This window comes from Lissotriton helveticus, chromosome 1_1 (assembly GCF_964261635.1).
Source record: "Lissotriton helveticus chromosome 1_1, aLisHel1.1, whole genome shotgun sequence".
NCBI lineage: Eukaryota > Metazoa > Chordata > Amphibia > Caudata > Salamandridae > Lissotriton > Lissotriton helveticus.
The window spans coordinates 64,224,652-64,238,959 of NC_136057.1; the positions used below are offsets into that span (position 1 = coordinate 64,224,652).

The window sequence follows — 14,308 nt, forward strand, 5'->3', positions numbered from 1 at the left end:
TGCTGCTATCTCACCTCCCTTCTCTGAGCTCGTGCTCTTTTGGTTATCTTCGGGTATGGCTTCTGGAGATCTGGAGTAGATTCCTCTGACAACCAGGATTCAGTTAAGAACAGGATATCCAGCTTAGAAGATTCTAATAATTTGAGTATTTCCACCTCATCTTTGCCTAGGGAGGGTGGGTTTAGTAAAGCGCTTTTTACGACTCCTCAATCTGAGGATGTAGAAGAGTCTTATTGTTTGTTGGTCCAAACTGAGGTCTGTTGAGTACCAGATTACTCTATATGTATGGCTGGTATACAAGCCATTTGCCTCTAAAAACGAGACAAACATGGGGGAGATACTAAAATCTGAGTAACTGAAAGACTTTAGATCTTATCCAGAATATGAAAAATATTGATTATACTACCTGACTTCTGGTCCCAGCAGTGGCGGCCAGATGTGCCTGGGAGCAGACAGGCTTGACTTTGGCAAAATGCTTGCAACACACACGCCAAATGTTTGCAACAAACACACACACACAAAAAATTGCTCTTTAAAAAGTCCATTCAATTGTGTACTCACAGATGTGACACAAACTTCAACTCTCACTTGTAGAGTCTCACACCTTATTTATAAATGGATTAATGTAACAAACCAGGTATCTCTTAACCACATCTTCAATGCTGCATAATTACACAGTCATTGTGCTCTCCAGTGCACACACACACGTGAAACACACACGTGAAACACAATTCATCCCCATGCACATAGGCCTACACACTGGAAATAAGTAATGAAACGGATCAGTCGCTTACGCGCTCATATATAATGTATCCACCCAAGACGACCAACCACTAATAAGCACATACACACTGTCTCTCAAACACAAATCACTTCCATACATTTTGTAGTGATAGATTAGGCTTCGTTCAGGCCATTCACGGGCATCACCTACTCCCAGAGACCTACACACAGGGCGGGCACAGATCTGCACAATCACATGTAACACCCCAAATAATCATGGCTCACTCTTCACACAAAGTTCTTGCAGTCTCTTCAACAGAGCTGTGACATCCCAGAGTCTCTGAGGCAACACCCAATGTGGAATGCTGCTGAGAGAGTTGGAAGGTGTCAGTATTTGAGGAGGAAGCAGATCTGTGGGTGGAGCATTCTGTAAGAAATAAACTCTTCCTTTCTATCACCACCATGGACACGCGATACTTCATATATTAGCGACACGCGGAAACATGGAAAAATGTACAAGGCTTCAATATCGCATTGTGAGAGTACTGAGGGTCTGAATTTTATGTTAAAAAAAAACCTTGAATCAGGTGATAACACGGAGAAACGTTGTCACTTCTTCAAACACTCCACACAATGCATGTGCGCTGCACTTTACAGCACAAACACAACCTGCCCTGCACTTCACAGCACAAACACAACCTGCCCTGCACTTTACAGCACAAAAACAACCTGCCCTGCAGTTTACAACACAAACACAACCTGCCTTGCACTTTACAGCATAAACACGACCTGCCCTACACAACCTGCCTTGCACTTTACAGCATAAACACGACCTGCCCTGCACTTTACAACACAAACACAACCTGCCCTGCACTTTACAACACAAACACAACCTGCCCTGCACTTTACAACACAAACACAACCTGCCCTGCACTTTACAACACAAACACAACCTGCCCTGCACTTTACAGCACAAGCACAACCTGCCCTGCACTTTACAGCACAAACACAAACAGTGCAGCACTTTACAGCACAAACACAAACTCTGGAGTGTTTAAGGATTACTCTATGTATAGGATTTTATATTGGAATGGTGTGTTTCCAGTACGAATCCTATGCTAGACAGCACATGCACCTCTGGCCTATGGTGTTAAGGTTTTGTGTGGCACTAGGTAGACTGTGTACTAGTGCAGGGATAGTGAGCGGCAGCGTGCTGTATTTCATAAATCTGGCTCAGCGCGGCTCTCTCCCCCTCGCACATCACAGCGCTGCACCTAACTGCTGATCTATGTTGCACTAAAAAATAATAAATCAGCTCCGTAGTGTGCATGTGTAGTCTGCCCAGCCTCAACCCTCACATTCTCTTGTGCACACGTGGTGTGCCCAGATTGAACCCTCACATTCTCCTGTGCATGCGTGGTCTGCCCAGTCTCAACCCTCACATTCTCTTGCGCATGGTTGGTTTGCCCAGCCTCAACCCTCACATTGTCTTGCGCATGTTTGGTCTGCCAGCCTCAACCCTCACACTGTCTTGTGCATGCTTGGTCTGCTCAGCCTCAACCCTCATATTCTCTTGTTCATGTTTGGTCTGCCCAGCCTCAACCCTCACATTCTCTTGCGCATGCTTGGTCTGCCCATCTGCAACCCTCACATTCTCTTGTGCATGCTTGGTGTGCTCAAACTCAACCCTCAAATTCTCTTGTGCATGCTTGGTCTGCCCATCCTCAACTCTCACATTCTCTTGTACATGCTTGGTGGGCCCAGTCTCAACCCTCAAATTCTCTTGCGCATGCTTGGTGTGCCCAGTCTCAACCCTCACATTCAATTGTGTATGCTTGGTCTACCCAGCCTCAACTCAGAGTTGAGTTCTGTGTGATTACAAGATAAACCACGTCATCTGTAATGCTTGGTCACGAGCACTAATGATTGAATATGTTTTACACCAAGCACGTAGAATTACAGATGACGTAGTTTATCTTATAATCACAGTGAACTTTCACCAGCACTTATTTGGTTGGAAATGACAAGGTGCCGCACATGATGATGCGGAATGAATGCTTTTCGCAACAGCACGTAAAAAACTCAAGAAAAATGTTTAGGTTAACAGCAATGACCTAATGTTTAATTTACATACTGCATGATAATTTTAGTGCAATGTCTCACGATGTATCTCCCAACATTGACTAAATAAGTCTGTTTTCCCAGCTCCGAGAACGTTCAAACACCTTGAATCTGTTGTCACTGTCTATTACGTAGAGGTGTGTCACATGGTATTGTATAAACACTGTGATTTGCACTCGTACCCGTGAACAAGGAGGTTGCCTCCGAAATGCGCCGAGTGACTTGGCTTAAAATAAAAACACGCTGAAAATGAATACTTGTGGCCCTGGCATCGTTTGTGGGAAACCGCCGAAACGATTGTTGTTGAGATTTGGGGTACGCGACCCCGCCAAAGGGGGGTTTGGGGGGATAACCCCCCCCTAGAAAATTTTGAAAAAAAAGGAAGAAAAATCGTGCATTTTCAAGCAAATTTGAGAAAGCAGGAAGGTTAATAAAGCAATTGTGGAAGTGCAGTTATTACATTAATAGATGGCTTAACATAGGTAGCTGCTTATTCAGTATAACCACAGAGCTTCATACATTCTGTCCTATTACGCTCAGGTGCTGAATTCAGACTATAAGACTTTCATGAAAATCTCAGATCAACAATATTCACACCTAAGGTGGGAGCAAACGAGGCACTCCACACTTTTCTGGCAAAGAAACACATTTTAAATTACTGTAGGACTGGTATATACATCTGGCGAAACTCCACAAATAATACCCTAGTGCTAGTGCGCCTCGCTGCGCTGGCGAGATTGTGATAAGTTAACATAGGTGATCTACTTCATATGTCGTGGCCTTGTCCCAAAAATACGGCCCCCTCGTGCTTGCTTTCCTGCCCCCTGTTCCCTCGTTGTGCTTGCTTTCCTGCCCCCTGTTCCCTCGTTGTGCTTGCTTTCCTGCCCCCTGTTCCCTGTGTGTGGCTCTCTGTGTGTGTGGGGATCTGTGTGTGTGTACGGCTCTGTGTGTGTGGGGCTCTGTGTGTGTGTGGGGCTCTGTGTGTGTGGGGGCTCTGTGGGGGCTCTGTGTGTGGGGGGGCTCTGTGTGTGTGGGGGGCTCTGTGTGTGGGGGGGGCTCTGTGTGTGTGGGGGGCTCTGTGTGTGTGGGGGGCTCTGTGTGTGTGGGGCGCTGTGTGTGGGGGGCTCTGTGTGTGGGGGGCTCTGTGTGTGTGTGGGGTTCTGTGTGTGTGTGGGGCTCTGTGTGTCTGGGGGGCTCTGTGTGTGTTGGGCTCTGTGTGTGTGGCTCTGTCTGGCTGTGTGTGTGGCTCTGTCTGGCTGTGTGTGTGGCTCTGTCTGGCTGTGTGTGTGGCTCTGTCTGGCTGTGTGTGTGGCTCTGTGGTTGTGTGGGTGGCTCTGTGGTTGTGTGGGTGGCTCTGTGTGTGTGTGTAGGTGGCTCTGTGTGTGTGTGTAGGTGGCTGTGTAGGTGGCTATGTGTATGGGTGGGTGGCTGTATGTGGGTGGCCGCTATGTGCAGAAAAATACTTGCGAGTGCAAAATGAGGGTACAGTGTCTGCCCTTAAAGTGCAGTGAGCTCTGCACCGTCTTTCAATCAACACACCCTACCCAACAGCGGTCAATGAACCAATCCAGAGAAGAGTGGGAGCACGGAGGACCACACAAGACACTATCAAAGGCTGACCCAACAGCTGCCGATGGACCACAACAGAGAAAAGAGGGGGGGGGGAAGAGGGCGGTATAAGACTATCAAAGGCCAACCCAACAGTGAACGAGAAGAAACCTGTTGTACATTGATTCTTCATGTAATATGGTTGTCTTTTGTCTTAGTCCTTTCTTTGTGTTTTCTTGTTCTCTGTCTACCACAATGCCTATGTATGTTCTGACTTCTACCTGGAGGATTCCACTAGTGTCAGTTGGTGGTCTGGTCAGCTGGCGAGGTTGTGTACTCAGCTGTGTCCTACAATAAATCTACATGTAATCAACTAGAAGTATCCTGTCATCTATAACCATCCTATCTACAACATTTTGGCGACGTTTTCTGCTGACCAGACCAGAGAAGAAATCATCTAACACAGCTTGAGTTACACCTCGCGAAAAGAACCCACTCCACCTACCTGCTGCCAGTGATATCTTCAAAAGAAGTTTGAAACCAGATGAATGAAGAAAAACAAAGAGGAATTTAAAACAAGTAAAGAACTGTGAGTACATTACTCATCTCTGGCAGTACGGCGCAACCTTAACTGATCAAGAAGTAAGGTGTGGGAAAATAATAAAGCAGTCAAGTAACTTGAAATCTTTGAAGCGCAGTGGAAACAGAACAATCCAGCTGCAAGTATTTAAAGCGCATTGATAAATTAAGTAACCTTTCTAAAGTGATAGCAAAAGTCAAATTAAAGTACATCTCTGTCTGTTGAGTTGAAACCAAGAGGAAAAGGAATTACAGATGCTGTGAAACTCTTCTCAATAATTTAAAGAAGCCTTTAACTTTATTAGTCCAGTTCATAGGTTTTCTCCTCTGTTGCCAATATTGTTACAAATGGACTTCTCAAATGGAACATAATAAAGCGAAGTATCTATAATGTTCAAGCCACAACTGCTGCCATAAGTCAGAGAATGACATGAAAACCGGATACACATGCTGCCAAAACGAGGTAATCACAAGCATTAAACGGACACACGCTGCTTTGAAGAAAATAAGAAGAAACCAGCCGCAGCAGCAACAAAAAAACATAGCAAGAGGAACAACTTATCTTCTCAGGTGAGAAATCCTACCCTGCGTCTACCTGCCTTGTGTGTGAGAATTCACTCGGTCTGCCTTGCCGTTGGAGGACAGAGTGATCCTCCCTCTGCGCTGTCATCCTTGCTATGATGACGTAGTTGATCTTCAGTTTGTACTAGCGGAAAAACGGAGCTATGTGGCACATCGATGTTGTCCTGGTTACCAGTGCTTAGCTGTATGAGACATTTCAGTACGTCACTGCGCAACGTCTTTCAGCCATATTTTAACTAATTCCCCTCCTTTGCCAATACAAGAATCAAGCCTTCCCTGAGTGAAATGAACAGTCAAACTACAGTCTCAAGGTGAGAATAGTCTAACCAGTACAATAGCGATGCGTGTGTTTTTAGAGGCGAGAGAATAATATTATTTCATCTTCTCTGCCGGTTTCAATTTTTCAAGAAGTCCTACAGTGGGTTTGAACTGATGGAAAACTGTACGTTAGTTCTATGTTAACATCGAAGGAGCAGTAATTAAACCGAGTCTTCGTTTGATCATTGTGAGTCTTCGTTTGATCATTGTACACCATTGTACACAGTAACACAGTGAAATTTTAGTTAACAGTGCCACCTAGTGGATCTTTTCGTAATAGTAACAGAGATCTGAGAATAATCTGGAAATGAGTCGAAGTGGATAGTACATAGTAAATTGAACTGCCTTACAACAGTAATTAGTACTTATGCATGGCAAAGAAGCATAAAAGAGACTTTGGCTTGACAGAAAATCTATGGACAAATGTCCAATAACTATCGGTGCATGGAATCCTCGGAAAGTCAAAGAGCAGGGCGAAATTAGTCCTTAATTGAGTCATAAAAGCGAGGGGACAGAAGTAAAAGAAAACAAAGTATGGAAACAGAGCATGGACAATGGTCTTGCAAGTAGAGTCAAGTTTGCAAGATGAACAAAATGTTCACAACCGGGACAAAGGTCCCAGGTGAGAGTCTCGACGGAAGGTCCACATCGGGGACAGAGGTCCCAAGTGAGACTCTGGATAGTAAGTTCACAACGGGGACAAAGGTCCTGGTCCCATGTGAGTCTCTGGACGGTAAGTCCATAGTGGGGACAGTGGTCCCAGGTGAGAGTCTTGGCGATAGGTTACGGGGACAGCGGTCCCACATGAGACTCTGGACGGTAAGTCCACAACGGGGACAGAGGTTCCAGGTGAGACTCGGGACGGTCAGTTCACAATGAGGACAGATATTCCACGTGTGACTCTGGACGGTAAGTCCACAACGGGGACAAAAGTTCCAAGTGATTGTTTGGTCAGAAAGTCCACGACGGGAACTGTCAGAGTTTGGACAAGAAGTCCACAACGGAGGCAAAGTCTGAAAGCCCGTATTTGGGACAAAGGTTTCAAGATTTACAACAAGGATGGACGAATCCATCTTTTAAAGTGAAAGCTTCAGGAAGGAAAATGAATTTCTTTACATTGCTTATGATACTGGGAGAGGACGAAGAATATCAAAGGACAAAGATTCTAGCATCCAAACAGGAGAGGGCAAACGATGTCAAGGAGAAGTGAAGGAGTCCGGAATAGTGGCGTGGAGTCTAGAGACTCCGAAACAGGAACAGTGAGTTCTGAACTGGGTCGGTGAACAAGGTAGAGTCTAAAACCTATCTGGTGTCTCGGGACCGGAAAGAGACATGGATTCAAGTGTCTAGCTGGGAGAGGACAATGTTTACCGTCAAGTGGCCGGGACTGAGATTGTACTGATGGTGACTCCAAAACTTGGTAAAATCTGAATTGGGACTGTGAGTCCGGAAGTATGTCAATGAAGCAGGGTGAGGATTCTGTGTCGGAACGATGTTGACAGAGATGTTTCAAGTTAATTAAAGAAGAAAGTTAAAGTCCCTGTTTCAAGAGGTAAATTTGAGACTGAAGGGTTTCAAGATCTTCCAGGTCTAAGGATTTGTGACAGCGAGTTGCTACAGAGAGGTTCTAAGAGGAACCAGGACTACGAGCTATTGTGTCTTGTTGTTAGGCAGCTCATTAGCTTGTATTTTGGGGGTCAATGTGGAAAGTGTGTGGCTGTTCTTTCCCATGGCGGTGTCTTTTACCCAATGGTGTACCCTTCTTCGGGGAGGGGGTGGGGCCAGTCGGTACCCATGGTATACTCTATGTAGGGTGTGTTGGGGTATAAATTCCAAGGTGTGAACCTTGTGCAACGTTTGTTGTAGCTTGTATTTTGGGGGTCAATGTGAAAAGTGTGTGGCTGTTCTTTCACATGGCGGTGTCTTTTACCCAATGATGTACCCTTCTTTGGGGAGGGTGTGGGGCCAGTCGGTACCCATAGTATACTCTAAGTAGGGCATGTTAGAGTATAAATTCCAAGCTGTGAACCTTTTGCAACGTTTCTTGTCACCCTGTTTTGTTGTGATGTTGGTGGTTAGGTCACCGAGTTTGTTAGTAAATGTTGCATGATTGTGAGAGGTCAACACCAGGTGTGTGATGACGGTTTCATGGGTCTCTTCTCCTTTTGTATTCTTTATTATGAGGTTGCACTGACATTTAGTGTCTCATTCTAGTCTGCAGGGCCATTTCCTCCGATGTACTCTATCTAGGAGGGCTTATGTGTTTTTCCTGGTGTGTTTAACCTTTTGAGCGTTTTGGGGGTCAGTGTGGAAAGTGTTTTGAGAGCTGTTGTGGCTCTACTTTCCTATGGTGGTGTCTTTTACCCAATGGTGTACCCTTCTTTGGGGAGGGTGTGGGGCCAGTTGGTACCCATGGTATACCCTATGTAAGGCATGTTGGTGTATAAGTTCCATGTGCAACCTGTGAGAGTTGTTGTTGTTGTACTTTCCTATGGTGGTGTTTTACCCATTGGTGTACCCTTCTTTGGGGAGGGTGTGGGGCCTGTTGGTACCCATGGTATACTCTTTGTAGGGCATGCTGTAGGTTTGGTTTCAGGGTTTGAACTCTGTGTTGTACCCTTCTTTGGAGAAATAGTGTTGGAAGTTAGTCAATCTCCAGGTTAACCATCCTGTGCTGTCGTGTGGTGTAGCCTACTTTGGAGGGTGTGGAGTTAGTGAATAATCAATACCTATATTAGTTCTCAGGTTGACTGGTTTAGTTTTTCTGAAATAGGTTGTAGTGTTAGTGCTGCTCTTATTGGTCATTGGCCATGTAAGTTCCCTGGTTGTCTATCCTGAGGTATACCCTGTTTAAGGAAAGTTGTGTTATTCACCAGGCTTAGTTTCTTATGTTGTTCCTTATTTTGAGGGGTCTTGTTTACACTGTCTGTGTGTCCGTAAAAAGGGAACTGTTGGTTTCTTTAACTTTCTTGGGGTATATTGTGTTTCTCCCAATCTCTAAGGGAGGGGGATGGAGTGTAATTATATTTCGGATTTATCTTGTTATTGTACAACATGGGGTAGGTGTTGTTTGAGTGTTTTGTTTCACCTCACTCTTCTCTTTTCTTCCTGTGTCTCTGAATACTCTTTTGTCTTTGTGGTTGTCGTTGCAGTCTTTTGTATTGTAATCTTTGTTTTCCTTTATTTCTTTTCTTTTCTATAAAGGAGGGAGATGTGTTGTACATTGATTCTTCATGTAATATGGTTGTCTTTTGTCTTAGTCCTTTCTTTGTGTTTTCTTGTTCTCTGTCTACCACAATGCCTATGTATGTTCTGACTTCTACCTGGAGGATTCCACTAGTGTCAGTTGGTGGTCTGGTCAGCTGGCGAGGTTGTGTACTCAGCTGTGTCCTACAATAAATCTACATGTAATCAACTAGAAGTATCCTGTCATCTATAACCATCCTATCTACAACAAAACCCCAATGAAGTAATGTGATATGATTAAAAGCCAACTCAGTGACTGCTGATATACAGTGTGGCAGAAAGGAAGAAAGATGGCTTTACAGAAGTGTGATAATGACATTCAACTCAATTTTAAAGGGAGTGCTGATAGAGAGTAGGTAGGGGTGAGAGTGAAATGATGTTAATGAAGACAGCTCAGCATCTATCAACATTGCTGGATAATAGAGAGAAGTCAGGGCGACAAAGAGCTGCACTATGTTTCAAACCAACCTTAACTAATACAAGACCGTGCCAGAGAGCAGAGAGTGGGTGACAAAGAGATAAGATAATATTAGTGGCAAAGGTTGTCCAAGGACAGGACCAATGAAGACAGATGACTGTGAAACAAGGAGGAAGATACGACAAACTACTGAAAACCAAACCTGCAGCTACTAATGGACAGGACAAGTCTAGAACAGAAAATGCAACAGAGATTTGGACAGTGCAGAAAAACAGGAGATAAGATGGGCAGAAACAACAAAATAGAGCCCTGATAGTGTACGATGCCAACAGAACTACCGCTGGAGGATATTGCTGTAAATCAGGCCAGGAAGGAGCCTAGTGTCAATTTAGGTCGCAGCGCTGCAGTAAACAACATTTCTCGCTAAATAAATAAATAAATAAATAGGAACATTAGCACCAGTTGTGCAGCTGCCATTCAGTTGAGTTAGCAACACATGCGCCTTTAGATCTGCCTATGGCAACAGCGGCAGGCAGCCCTTTGTCTACGAAGATGACTGTTCTTCTGTTTACGTTGTTGACAGAGATGGGCTAGTTGTCCAACCGCTCCAGAAATTTGTCTCCAACCTTATGAATGTAAGTTTGACTCCTGCTGTGCCCGATGTAGCCTTTTGACCCCATTAAAGTGGGTCTGCAAGTGCCTAGAACACGTTCAAGGTGTGATGTGCGCAATGGTAATGGTCGATGTTAAAATAGCGTTATTGACATGCACCGACCCCCAATAGCTATAACAAATGTGAGCTCTGATTTTCTGAGCCTTCCCTCGCCTGCAGTAAGGGTTTCAAGGAAATAAGCAACCGATTATAGCCACAATTATGTGGAGAGAGGGAAGAGAGAAAAGATGAAGTGCGGAGAAAGACGTCTCTGCTGGCTGGCTTTGTCGTCCCGGCAGGAATTGGCCGGGCTCTCCGCTGCTATCCTGATGCATGTAATGATGTATAAATGACATCATAATGTGTGATGTAAAAGAATGTCAAAGATAAAGAATGTTGAAGGGACATTCATAGGATATATTAAGATAGAAATGGAAGCTGACTTACAAGCTCTAATAAAGAGATATTAATTAATTATATTTATTGAGTCTAATGGACTTCTTTACAATGGTGATGAAGGGAGAAAAACATTTATAAAGAAAGTGAGGATTTTTAGCAAAGGAACATTTTGTGGTAATCTTCTTAGAGGAATTTACAAGACTCGCAATTTACTGGATTTACATATTTGGCAATTGACTGCTTGGAGATATCCAATCAGCTGTGGACTGAACTGGCTAATAAGGAAAATCATTTCAAATTGTGCAAAATTTGTACAAGAGGAGAATTGATGGAAACTCCAAACATTCTTGATGGTAATTTCAAACTGTAAGTAAATTTAAAATTGACTATACAATATATATTTTTTTTTTTTCATCGCGCGCAGTTAAGTAATAAAGAAATTGACTGGAAGTAAGCCAAATGTGAAGAGATTTGAAAATAAACAATAGCGTGTGAACTGCTAATTTAAGATAAACGTAGTTTGAGGCAGCTTAACAGGAAATAAAGGCATGACAGTGCCGAGTCAAGTTTAAAAACAAAGAAATCCATTATAAACAAGAGTGCAAGTGAAAAGCCTGTTGTGAATCAAAATACAAGAGAAAGAGTTTCAATGCGTGTGGTCAAGCGTGAAGGCAGTAATTGAAAATCGACATTGCCAGCGTTTATACCTCAGTGCTTATAACTAAATAAAAGAGGGGCAGCCTTTGTAGCGCAAATCTCTGCAGGGAAATAAGTGGGCATAAACATAATACCATCCCTGCACATACCGCCTTCCGTGTCTTGCATGCACAGCAATAGCAATCTTTAGAAAATGGAACAAAACAAACCCTGTTCTGTTTTTTTGTCTGCCTCTTTCTGCCCCAGACCCCTCCCTTTGATCTGCCATGGGTTTTGCTTCGCTGCTTGTGTAACTTTCGCTGTAAGGGGGGCCCACTCGCACAAAAAGAGGAGAGATTAATTACAGCGAGGATTCATTATTTTGTACCCCTGCTACCTGGCTCACACTGTGCCGGGGGAGGCGTCAGCCGCTCCTCCTGCAGGGAGGATGCTCGGCTCCAAACCCTTGTGCAATGCTGTGACTGGCGGCAGCCCAAGACTTCTCCTTCTGTGTGCCGGGAAGTGACCGGGCTGTTAAAGGGATGGTGTCATTCATCTGACTTGGCAGGCAGACAAACAAACTTCTCCATCCTTCCTTCCTTCTCTCTTTTCTTCCTTCCTCTCTCCCTCCCTGCCTTCCTTCCTTCCTTCCTCCCTCGCTTCCTCCCTTAATTCCTCCCTTCCTCCCTCCCTCCTATTTCGGATTTCATGCAGAAATGCGCATCCCCCCTTCATTCTTCCCCTCACACGTGTCAAATATTCTACCTTTCAGGTTGCTAACATTCTCTTGCTTGGTATTAAATGTACACGTTTGACTCATTTCTGCTTCTTTTAGTATTTTCTTCCTCGTTAAAACAGCTCCTCTTTCTCTGCATATCTCTTTAATTCTAATTCAGGCCACGCCCCCTTAAGGCCACGCCCCCCTGACGCGGTATTTAAAGCGCTGACCACAAGCGACTTTAATCTATCGATCGCGCACTCCTGAGGCGGAAGCCGGGAGGTTTTTAAACTTGTTGAGAAAATTGTTGTGTCACTGAATTACTTGTGTTTTAATCTCACCACGCGTTAACAAGCGCCAGGGCATTCACCTTCACTTGGGAACACAGCGAGCAGCGGACCTAGCGCTCTCTCGCTGTTTGAACATTTCCCTGCCACAAACGCCAAGCCGGCGAGAACTCAGGCCACGCCCCCTTAAGGCCACGCCCCCCAGCCCCCTACATCATGTGCTGCCACCGGAAGCGCAGCGGACGAGCGCAGCGGGAGCGCCGTTTGCGCGCCGAAGGCGCGCCTAGGGCAAGCCCGTCTGCGCCCGTCCGCGCACAGCCGGGCCTAGGGCCGGAACCCCTGCCGGAACTGGCTGCCTCTGTGGTAAACTATTCACGCCGGGACCTCCTTAGCCTTAGACCCCCCACTGACACAGCATGCAATTATATACATGATCTTGAAGGACCATACACTACCTGCACTCGCTGCCGCCCTGCCCAGCTCATACTCCCCAGCCGACCTGCTTTGCCCACAGCTCTTAAACTAGCCACTTTGAACTGTCGTTCTCTCCCCAGACACGCACTGCTAATTAACCATCTTATAGAGGATCATGAGCTTGATATCCTGTTTCTCTCTGAAACATGGCTTACAGACCACTCGGACTCAGACGTCATTCTAGCTACTCCCCCAGGCTTCCTGGTGCAATCCCAGCCCCGCCCTTTGGGTAGAGGAGGAGGCTTGGCGATTATTCACCGTGACCACCTCACCTGCAGAATCAACGACGCCCATATCACGGACTCCGAAAGCCTCCAATTTACCATCTACGTAGGTCCGACCCACACACTAGCTGGACTCCTAATCTACCGTCCCCCCGGCCATACGAGCACTTTTGCTAGAGCACTCCTTGAGACTATCGCATCTCAAGCACACTCCACCCCCAACTTCTCCATACTAGGGGACCTTAACATCCATTTCGATGACCCCCTAGACATAGGAGCGGTCGACTTGATTGGAGAACTGGCGGCTTTTGGCCTCCACCTAACTAACTCTGGTGCTAGGCCATCTGCTTGATCCAGTGTTCACGAATGACATCACTCTTCAAGTCACGGAGTCCCTCCCTCTCCCATGGACGGACCATTTCATGGTTCCTTTCTGCCTCCCAGGAGTCCCCAAGAAACTCCACAAACCCACCACCTATATTAAGGATAGAGCATGGGCCAGAATATCCACAAAGGATTGGGCCAGAATACTGAACTCATCTATCCCGACCCCCTCGGAAGACCCGACCACTGCGGACAGTAAATTCAGAGCATGGATTACCACTTCTCTAGACTCCATCCTCCCAATAAAAACCCGCGAGAATAAGAACGATAAACTAGGATCTGCCCCGTGGTACACTCCGGAACTCCGGACCCTCCGTAAACACTGTAAAAAAGCAGAACGGATATGGAGGAAAGACTGGCAGCACGCAAGCAAAGTTGCGTATCAGCAATCGGTGAGAACATACAAAGTTTCTCTGAAACTCGCTAAAGCCTCTCATTATGACACCAGGATTAAAAATGCTACTAACTCGGCTAGGGAATCCTATCTCATCGTTAAAGAGTTACTGAAAAAACCTGTTCCACCCTCGTCTAACACACCCCCGGTGGACAGAAGTAATGAGCTGGCCAACTACTTCAATGCTAAAATCGACCGCATCCTAACATCTTTGCCCCCTCTTAGCCTACCGAACAACATGAACACTGAGGATTCCACTAATTACTCAGAAAACAGTCTGTCTCCCCAGCTCACCTCCTTTAAAGCAGTAACAAGAGACGAGGTAGAATCCACTTTGATCAAAATGAAAAGCGGATCCCCTTTAGATCCCGCTCCGATCAGATTTCTCAAAACTGTAGCCCCAGTCGTAGTGCCCACAATTACGGAGCTCATAAACATATCACTCTCCCAAGGCTCGGTCCCCCCCAGCTGGAAAAGTGCAATCATTAAAGCACTTCTAAAGAAACCCCAACTTGACCCCACAGACATGGCGAACTACCGACCCATTTCACTCCTCCCCTGTATCAGCAAGGTGGCCGAGAAATTGGTCAATGGCCAACTGTCAC

At 45.5% G+C, this 14,308-nt stretch overlaps 2 protein-coding genes across 3 annotated transcripts in view; one reads left to right on the top strand and one right to left on the bottom strand.

The window, feature by feature from the left end:
* The window catches only part of LOC144826382 (uncharacterized), a 100,499-nt gene that overhangs the window by 72,886 nt on the left and 13,305 nt on the right, over positions 1–14,308 (bottom strand). The gene's annotated exons all lie outside the window — the stretch shown is intronic.
* LOC144825958 (uncharacterized) overlaps positions 4,575–14,308 on the top strand; it is a 106,729-nt gene continuing 96,995 nt past the window's right edge. The window contains exon 1 of one of the 2 annotated variants that reach the window (XM_078684215.1): positions 4,575–10,952. The gene's annotated coding sequence lies outside the window, so the exon portion shown is untranslated. The remainder of the gene's footprint in view (positions 10,953–14,308) is intronic. The other variant, XM_078684303.1, reaches the window with a different exon arrangement.